This window comes from Physeter macrocephalus, unplaced genomic scaffold (assembly GCF_002837175.3).
Source record: "Physeter macrocephalus isolate SW-GA unplaced genomic scaffold, ASM283717v5 random_350, whole genome shotgun sequence".
NCBI classification, from domain to species: Eukaryota; Metazoa; Chordata; class Mammalia; order Artiodactyla; family Physeteridae; genus Physeter; species Physeter macrocephalus.
Genome location: NW_021145649.1, coordinates 1 through 9,037, shown reverse-complemented (window position 1 = coordinate 9,037; position 9,037 = coordinate 1). Strand labels below are relative to the sequence as shown.

At 54.7% G+C, this 9,037-nt stretch overlaps 1 long non-coding RNA gene across 1 annotated transcript; it reads right to left on the bottom strand.

The window, feature by feature from the left end:
• Positions 1-2,926: 2,926 nt before the first annotated feature.
• Positions 2,927-5,037, bottom strand: LOC114485036 (uncharacterized). Its single transcript, XR_003678473.1, has 2 exons — positions 3,589-5,037; positions 2,927-3,314 (listed from the first exon to the last, which is right to left on the bottom strand). It is a non-coding gene; the product is annotated as an uncharacterized lncRNA (long non-coding RNA).
• Positions 5,038-9,037: the final 4,000 nt, after the last annotated feature.

The following is a 9,037-nucleotide window of genomic DNA, read 5'->3' as shown; positions in this document are numbered from 1 at the left end:
GCCATGGCCGCTGAGCCTGCGCGTCCGGAGCCTGTGCTCCGCAAAGGGAGAGGCCACAACAGTGAGAGGCCCGCGTACCGCAAAAAAAAAAAAAAAAAAAAAAAAAAGGAAAGATCTCAAATCAACCACCTAACTTCACAGCTTAAGCAACTGGAAAAAAGAAAACTAAGCCCAAAGCTACCAAAGCTAGGAGAAGGAAGGAGATACAGGGCAGAGAAAAATGAAACAGAGAACAGAAAAATGAGGGAAAAAATAGTCAATGAAACCAAAAGTTGGTTCTTTGAAAAGATCAAACAAGTTGACAAACATTCAGGTAGATGGATTATGAGAGACTCCAATTACTGAAACGAGAGATGAGAGGGGACGCTGCTTCCGATCCAGCAGGAATAAAGCCTGCGAGAGCTGTGAACAGCTGTGCAGACAAGCTGTGTAACTTCGATGAAACGGACACAGGCAGCCAGTCGGACACAAAGCCGCTTGAGATGTTTTATTCCAGTTTCCAAGTGTCACCTGGTAAACCAAGGTTTAGCGGTTAACAAAAATGCTAGTCACAAACCCATAAAATAGAACACAGCTGAATCCATTTGGTCCACGTAGGCTTAGCTAGTTAACTGTTGTCTCATTGAGCAGTTTACTAACGTTTCTGGACTAAATCCCAGGATGTCACCCGTCAGTCGGCTTGTCTGTTTGTGGAAATTGTGGCAGGTGACCCTGGGAAGCCTGTGTCCCAAGTCCAGTCTCTACAGTGTCAGTGGATCAGGGGACTGGTACGGTCATTGGAGGTGAAGTGTTTCCTTCCAGGAGATTCTGACTCTGATGTGTAGTTTGAAGCACAGGCCTTTCAGTAAGTGACAGAGAAGTGGAAACCACCTGTTGATGAGTTAGCCCGAGTCACTAGGTTCTATCACTGTCACAACCCACGTGTCAGATGGAAGAGATGAGTCTTCTCCTGAGAACAAGATCAGTTAAGCATCTAGCCAATGACTGTCGTGCAAATGGACATTGGAAGAACTTCCAGGTCGTTTTAGTTTATCCAACAAAACATGTTTGATTGTCACCACAGACAAGTATTTTAGACCTAGAAACTGCTTTTTTAAAAAGTCCATTCAAGACTTATTGTTTCCAAGGGAGAGGGACGGATTGCGAGTTTGGGATTAGCAGATGCAAACTGTTATATATAGGATGGATAAATAACAAGATCCTATGACAAGGTCCTCCTGTAGAGCACAGGGAACTATATCTAATATCCTGTGATAAACCATAATGGAAAAGAATATGAAAAAGAATGTATATATGTATAGCTGAATCACTTTGAGCAGAAACTAACACGACATTGTAAATCGACTATACCTCTCTATATATATACATATATATAATTTTTTTCGACTTAACTGTGCTAGTATTTTTATTGGGATTAGGATGCACTGTTGAGTTTTTAGGGCTTTGCATACGACATTCTCTACATTTTGAGTGGTCTGCCCCAATCTTGTTTTTCCATAAGTATGTTATTTTTACTGAGCAATTTTGCAGAAGGTAACTTTTTTAAGATGCATAAATGTTGTTAGAGTAGAAGTGCCTGCACACTATACAGTATACTAAAACTATACCTGGGAGCAGGATGTGACAGGTGCCACAAAAGAGGGTCCTAGGGTACAGGGACACGGACAGTATTTTTTTTCCTGTACAATTACTTCTCCAGGATACGCCACCAAGCTGCTTCACAGGAGGGTAAGTGCTCCCCCTTGAGGAACTTACAGTCTGGGGGCCAGTTCCTTCTCCACTCCAGGCGGCGTTTCTAGCACACAATACTCCGCGCTGGTTGAGGTTAAGCCCTGGCTGCATACAAATAGAATGGTGTCTGCTTTCATTTCCGAGATTACATTTTACAGAAGAAAGCAAAGCATCACCTGATCCTTTGCAGCTGTGATTGGTTTTGCCTGTGGAGCCATCCCCATTCCCAACCTCTCCTCTCAAGTTCAGTGGATACACAATAAAATATACTTTAAAAAAATAAGTTAAAAAAGTAAAAATGAGAACTTAAAAATTATAAAAAATAAAATCAGCAACTTAAAAAATAAAAAGTTCATTCAGTCTAGCCTTTGAACAGCAAGGTGAGGTTGCTTCTATTGAGAACACACAATGGCTGAAATATTCTTATATGTTATTTGAATATACAGAACCAAGGGATGGTGAACACTTGATTTGCCGGATTCTCTTGTTGTTGTCATGATAAACAGGGCAGTTCTCAATAGTGCTGAACTAAATTAAAATCTGGACAATGCAAACCAAGTCAAGTTACTTATAAGATCTGTTTCCTGCAAGTGGAGGATAAATCTTCAATGTAGTCCAGTGGCCGTCTGGGAAAACTCAGGGAGAGACTGTTGTAGAGAGAGTTTGATGCCTTTTTGCTTTGAATTTGGGACAGGCAAGATCAGAGTCATGAGGGGAGGAGATGCCAGCGCTGCTCTGACAGCCTGAGGCCAAGAAATGGTTCTTTTAATTCTAGACAGACTAAACACAGCAAATTAGCTACACAAGAGTTGTTTGGTTTTTTGTTTTGCTTTGCTTTTTGCCATACCCTGAGGCATGCAGGACCTTAGTTCCCCAAACAGGGATCAAACCCACGCCCCCTGCAGTGGAAGACAGAGTCTTAACCACTGGACCGCCAGGGAAGTCCCAAGAGTTTTATCTTTGAAGAAGCTAAGACAGGAACATAGTATCTTCCTTCTTTTGTAAGGAGCAGACCATTTACTGAGGGATGAGTTTGTTGTGTGACCAGATACAGTAGGGGAGCTGAGGGTTTTCTGTCATCTAATGTTCTGTTTGGCCATAAAGCTTCGTAAGCCTTTAACACCTTCCAAATAACCCAACAACTTCGAGTCAACTCGATTTTAATCACTGTTTTGCTTTTTTCAAACTTCTTCCCAGGGTTTGAAGACCTCGGCCAACATGACCACTTCCCTTAGATCTTTTTCACTCGCCAAATCCCTCAGTGGGTCCTATCACCTCCCACGTTTGGGCCCAGGCTGGAAGCAGGTGGTCTCTCCCTTGATTTTTAAAGCACATATGTTATTTGTATTAACTTCTCCTAAAGGCACTTTTTTGTTTTTTCAAAAATGAATGAATATATTGACACAGAAGGTACATGCACATCCTTTAGACTCCTGGGAAACCACAGCCACTCAGAATACATGAGGAGAAAGCCGGAGTGTCTTACCTCTTCTTGGTGCCTTGGTGTTTCCTTTTCTTACTAAGGTTGTCCAGGATCTGAAGAACTTGCTTAAATTGAGCTAGTTGAGCATCAGCCCAAAGCCCTAATGATACCAAGGCATGTGGACATTACTCTGGGGTCGATCTGCTCCCCATCATCTTCCTCCGTGTCACCCAGGGGAAGCTGGCTCTGTGCCCCCCACTCCTGGGTCTTGAACTGACCTGTGGGCCTGGGCTCTAGCGGGGCTGCTCTCCGCTTGGCCCCGGAGCCTCCCCTGTGAGGAATTTGGGCACCCCACCTTGGGCTGTCGGGTCACAGGCTGGGTGGGGTCATTTGGCACAGCTGGGACCTGGTGGGACCCTGCAGGTTGCTCCTACCTGACCACGGAGCTCACAGCAGCCAGGGTGGCTCAGGAGGAGGCCTGTGTCAGGGGCAGTTCGGCCACACTGGAGAGGGTCCCGGGGGGGCCTCCCAGGGGCCTCTGGAAGTGCAGCTCCGAGGGCCTCGGGCTACAGCGAGGCTGCTCACCCGCTCCACCCCGGCTGCCCCAGCTCCGGCCCAGCCCACTGCTACTCTGCAGGCCGCCTGGCATCCTTGGCATCCTTGGACCCTGGCGAAGGTCCTGCTCCACGCAGGGGTGAGAAGGTGCTGGCAGCATGAGGGGGCCATGATTTGGTACTGCCCGGCCTCCTGGCTCCAGCCCCACCCCCGCCCCGCGACTGGCCAGGGCACCGGGATGGGGAATCTGATGCAGGGGACCGGCACTGCCGGCAGGGGGCGCCAGAAGCCACCGCCCTCTCCCCGCGCCTGCGCAGTGGCTGCTTTCCCTGGGTGGGCGAGGCAGATAGCCCAATGCAGAGCCGCAGGTACAGAGACCTGGACACAAGGAAGTAATGGCGCCGAGGTCAGAGACTCAGGACAGGCCCAGCGCGAGGAGGGAAGGGGACAGAACGCGTGAACACAAGCGGGTGAGATGGCAGCGCTAACTTCGCTGGCGAGACTGGCGCAGGTGGAGGGAAAGACAAAGCAGAGGGCTTCCTGGAGGCGGCGGCGCTCAGTCTGAGGGGTGGGGGGAGGTGAAAGCAGACAGGGTGTCAGAGCAGGGGAAGGACTGAGGTCCCGGCACTGCCCCAGAACGAGACCATGAGCAGGACACCAGGTCTCTGGGCCTCAGTGTCCCCCTCTTGGGTCGGGATGGGCCACGAGGCCCTCGGGTCAAGCGTAACACTGGCCTGACTGGCCCAGCTCCACCACCGGCCCCGCTCTCCTCTCGAGGGGAAGAGGAGCCCCAGGTGGCCCAGCATCCCCCACCAGGCCTGCAGTGCCCAGGGGACCCCTTCCCTCACCTGCCCATGGTGGCCGGACCCAGGCTCTGGGGACACACCTACCTACATGACAGCACCTCAGGTCCCCAGCAACATGTGGCCCGGCCTCTCCCCCCGCCGAGCCGGGTCACAGGTGTTCACGGGAGCCCCCGGGTCTCTCCCTCGAGGACTCAGTGTGGAGACCCAAAGCCTCCAGGCCGGATGAGGGGGCCATGAACAACTCCGCCCTCACCTCAGCGCCTGGCACGAGATGCTGAGCAGGCCCCCTGGGCAGCTCTCCGGACCTGGGATTAGGGGCTCCCCTGGGGCCTGAGCAGGTCACCCCTCCCTGCCCCTCACCACCACTTCCCCATCCAGAGCCTATAACCACCACCCCCAGACTCACCTGAAGGGCCCAGAGCACTGGAGGGGGGCCCTGGGAGCCTCCAGGTGGTGGCAGGAGGGGCTCAGGTGAGGTCTTTGGAGGAGCCATGGGAGGACAAGTGCCCAGAGTTTGTGAGAAGGCACAGGCTGGGGCCCTATGGGAGGGGGAGGGGAGGGAAGTTTCTATAGTGCACAGGGGCGTGGCAGAGGGCAGGCCACCCCATGAGCAGGGACTTGGGGTACAGAGGTGCTGTTTTGTGCGAAGTACGGCCAGTGACCTGTCAGGTGTTTCTGTGCAGCAGGCGGGGTGGAGAGGGCTGGAGAACTTAAGTCAGGGAGGGCGGGGGCCGGTGCCCCGAGGTCTCTTCACGCTCAACGTTTGTGCTGCAACTCTGACCCCGAGCCTGTGGCGAAGCATCGCGGACAGTCAGGGAGCAGAAAGGGGCGACGCTGGGGACCCAGGCACAGGCAGGTCAGGAAGGAGAGGCAGCTCCAGGCCTGACCCCATCTGGCGGGGTGGTCCTGAGCCGCTGCCAGGAGGGGAGAGCGAAGGGTCCCCTACCCAGTCCACCCTGTGACTCGAGGTGGGGAAGCTGAGGGTCACAGACATCAGGAGGGGCAGGAGCTACTGAGACAGCTCACGGCTCAGGGAGCCCCCGAGAGCCCCGCTGCCCTCGCAGCTCCACGCCTGCCCCCAGTCCCCACCTATCAGAGCAGCATGCTGGTGGACCAGTCCGCTGGGGGTCCAGGTCCCCTTGGGTGGAGGCCCAGAAAGAGGGGCTAGATGGCCCCTCAGGCCCCCTGCCACCTCTGAGCTGGCGGGAATCACAGCCATTGGCTCACCAGGTGGGAGAAAGTTGCACCCCAGCCAGGAGGGGAGGCACCTGGGGGTGGGGATCCGGAGGCAGGTGCTGGGCTGGGGCTGGAGTCCAGCCAGGTGTCTGGGCTCATGGGACAGGCCTGACCCTCCTCAGGGTCCCTGCAGGGTGAGACCAACTCACAGGACTTGTCTCTGGGGAGGGGGCCCAGGAAGGGGGCAGCAGAGAGCCATCGGGGCATGGAGCAGTTTCCAGCAAACGTCACGGGCGGGGACTAGTGAGGGTGTCGCTGGAGCAGGGCCCAGGGCTGCGGAGGGAGGGTACCGAGGAGGGGGCAGCACTCAAGCCAAGACCGCCAGCAGCCAGATAGAGGCTCCAAAGAGCCCCCAAGACCAGTGGACACCACTGCCTATTGCCAGAGGAGGGGCTGGAGGAGGCCCTCCTGCCCAGCCAGTGCCCAGCCAACCTGGCCCAGATGACAGAGACAGGGCCAGGAGCCCACGTCCACAGACTCAGTTCCCTGCAGGGCCACCCCCCCAGCAGACAACACAGCCGAGTGCAGGAACCCCCATTGTCCTGGACATTGTAGCCAAACCCCGGAACACAGGAGTCAACCAGAAATCGACCAAGTCAGAATGCTGCGTGCTCAGGCTCCGGAAAGTTAGACAGAAGAGCCCTTGTGTGGTCAACGCCATTGAACTCGAGGAAGGAGGAGTCCCCAGGAGCCCGTCCCAGCACACCCCTGTAGAGCAGGATGTCTCAGCCCTCACCCCGTATTGTAAGCGTCCAGCTTTGAGCCGTCAACTGCGGAGATCCTGACTTATTTTGGTCCAGGTGGGACAGACGGAAGCATCTGGCGCCAGACGGAGTTGCCCAGGTGATTGTAAAGTGTGGCCACAATGGAGGACCGCTGGGGTCCCAGGGAATGAAGGGCCGAGCACAGGGAACCCCCAGCCTTGCGGGGGTCAGGGTCATGGTCAGGAGAGCTCAGCCCAGCAGGGCGCCTGTGCCGGGACGGAGGGGATTGGCTTCGGGAGATCAGCCCAACTCACCTGTTCGGCAGGTGCAGAACGTGAACACGTGAAGTTCACAGCAGGCGCAGGTTATGACCCACAGCCCCTGGCTGCCCCGCGGCGAGCTCAGGGATCTAAGAGGTCAGAGTTGACCCCCAGCCCAGGGGGGCAGAGCCCCTCCAAGCCGAGGGGGCTTCCCGCCCTCAGGAGCTGCTGCCTTCCCCCTTTGTCTGCGGTGCAGGGCACCAGTACCAGGCTCGGCTTCTGGGAAGAAGGTGCCCCCAGACTCGAATCCCCCTCTCCCCCCGCTGGGCCCAGCGCGCCACTGCTGGCCTCAGGGGTGGGAGAGAGCAGGGTGGGGACGGAGATGTCCTCCTTGGCCACCCAGTGGCTTCTCTGAAGGACAAGGACAGAGACCTGCTGGGATGGCTGGGGGAGGGTCAGAAACGGGTCTGGGGAGACATCACAGGCTTGTCCTGGGCTCACAGATTGCTAGTGAGGCCTCCTGTGGGTCTCTGGGTGGGAGGGGCCCCACCCCCCATGCTCTGGGATGTCGAGGCTCAGGCTTCTTCGAACTTGAGACGAGGGTTCCCTAGGAGGAGACTCCCGGGGCTTCCCCAGCACAAAACCGAGCTGGGCCCACCAAGGCGTAGCCACGGAGCCCGGCCGTCAGCTGGTGAGCCCTGCGGCCCCCCCCAGGCTCCTTACATCCCCGGCCACGGGCCAGGACTGGGACCAGGCAGGGGCGGGGCTCCCCTCCTGGCCTGAGCGAGCCCAGCAGTGAGGCCTGGGGGCAGCTGGCATGGGGGGAGCTGCGGCAGCATCTGTGCCGGGCCCAGGGGAGGAGCAGGTGATCTGCAGGCCCCTCACGGGGGCCAGACTTGGTGGGATCCTGGGACGGGGGCACCCAGGCTCCTCCCTCCAGCCTCCTACTAGAGTCGTCAGGACCACGGTGGCTTCATTCTAGGGACCCTGTGCTGACCAGGTGTCTGCCTGCGGCCGCACCTGTCCCCTCCCCCAGATTCAGGCTCAGGGAGAGGCTCCCCTGCCCTGCCTCCTGCTCTGCCTCTCCCTGACCCTGGGGCCCCAAGGTCCTGCCAGGGAGGCTCTTTCCTCCCGTCTGAGTGCTCAGGGCTGTTTCGGGTCCATGCTGCCTGGGATCACAAGCCCCCAGTGAGCTGCTGCCCGGGGGTTCTCCAGCACCCAGGCCAGGTCCTGTCCATCATCTTCTAACCGTAGAATAGATTGGATGTCTCAGGTGAACCAAAGGAAGATGTGAAACACCAGAATCCCTTCTTCCCTCTGAGAAAACGTAAGGCTTCTCCTTCTTTCTTTCTTTTTAATTGATTAATAAGTTTATTTATTTATTTATTTATTTATTTTTGGCTGTGTTGGGTCTTCGTTGCGGTGCGCGGGCTTCTCATTGTGGTGGCTTTTCTTGTTGTGGAGCACGGACTCCTGGTGTGTGGGCTTCAGTAGTTGTGGCACACGGGCTTCAGTAGTTGTGGCCCACGGGCTCTAGAGCGCAGGCTCAGTGGTTGTGGCGCACGGGCTTAGTTGCTCCGCGGCATGTGGGATCTTCCCGGATCAGGGCTTGAACCCGTGTCCCCTGCACTGGCAGGCGGGCTCTCAACCCCTGCGCCACCAGGGAAGCCCTAAGGCTTCTCTTTCTGCTGTTCACCTCTATACACTTTCAGATATGTTCACAAAAGAAAATGACATTAACTAATGTTATTTGTCATTTGGTGACAGATCGTTTCCCCTTGGGAATATTCTTCCAGCTTTGGGAGTGGTCTCAAAGGTCAGGTGCCTCTGAGTTAGTTGCCTGGAAATCTGGTCAAATGGAGCTGAGGCCCTGTGCTTTGTTCTCTCTCCAGGTTACCTGATCTACCCCAGAGTTGGAGAAGCATCTTCTATAACAGTGTTTTTGTTTTTGTTTTGAACGTCTTGATTGGAGTATAATTGCTTTACAATGGTGTGTTAGTTTCTGCTTTATAACAAAGTGAATCAGCTATACGTATACATATGTTCCCATATCTCCTCCCTCTTGCGTCTCCCTCCCTCGCCGCTCTCTCACTTCGTCCCAGCTTACCCTTCCCCCTCCCCGTGTCCTCAAGTCCATTCTCTACGTCTGTGTCTTTATTCCTGTCCTGCCCCTAGGTTCTTCAGAACCATTTTCTTTTTTTTTTTTTAGATTCCAAATATATGTGTATAACAGTTTTAAACTTATTTCACTCTACTTGATAGTTTAATATTTCCTTAGTCACTTTATGAATTCCACATCTAAGTGGTTTCCAATTTTGGTTT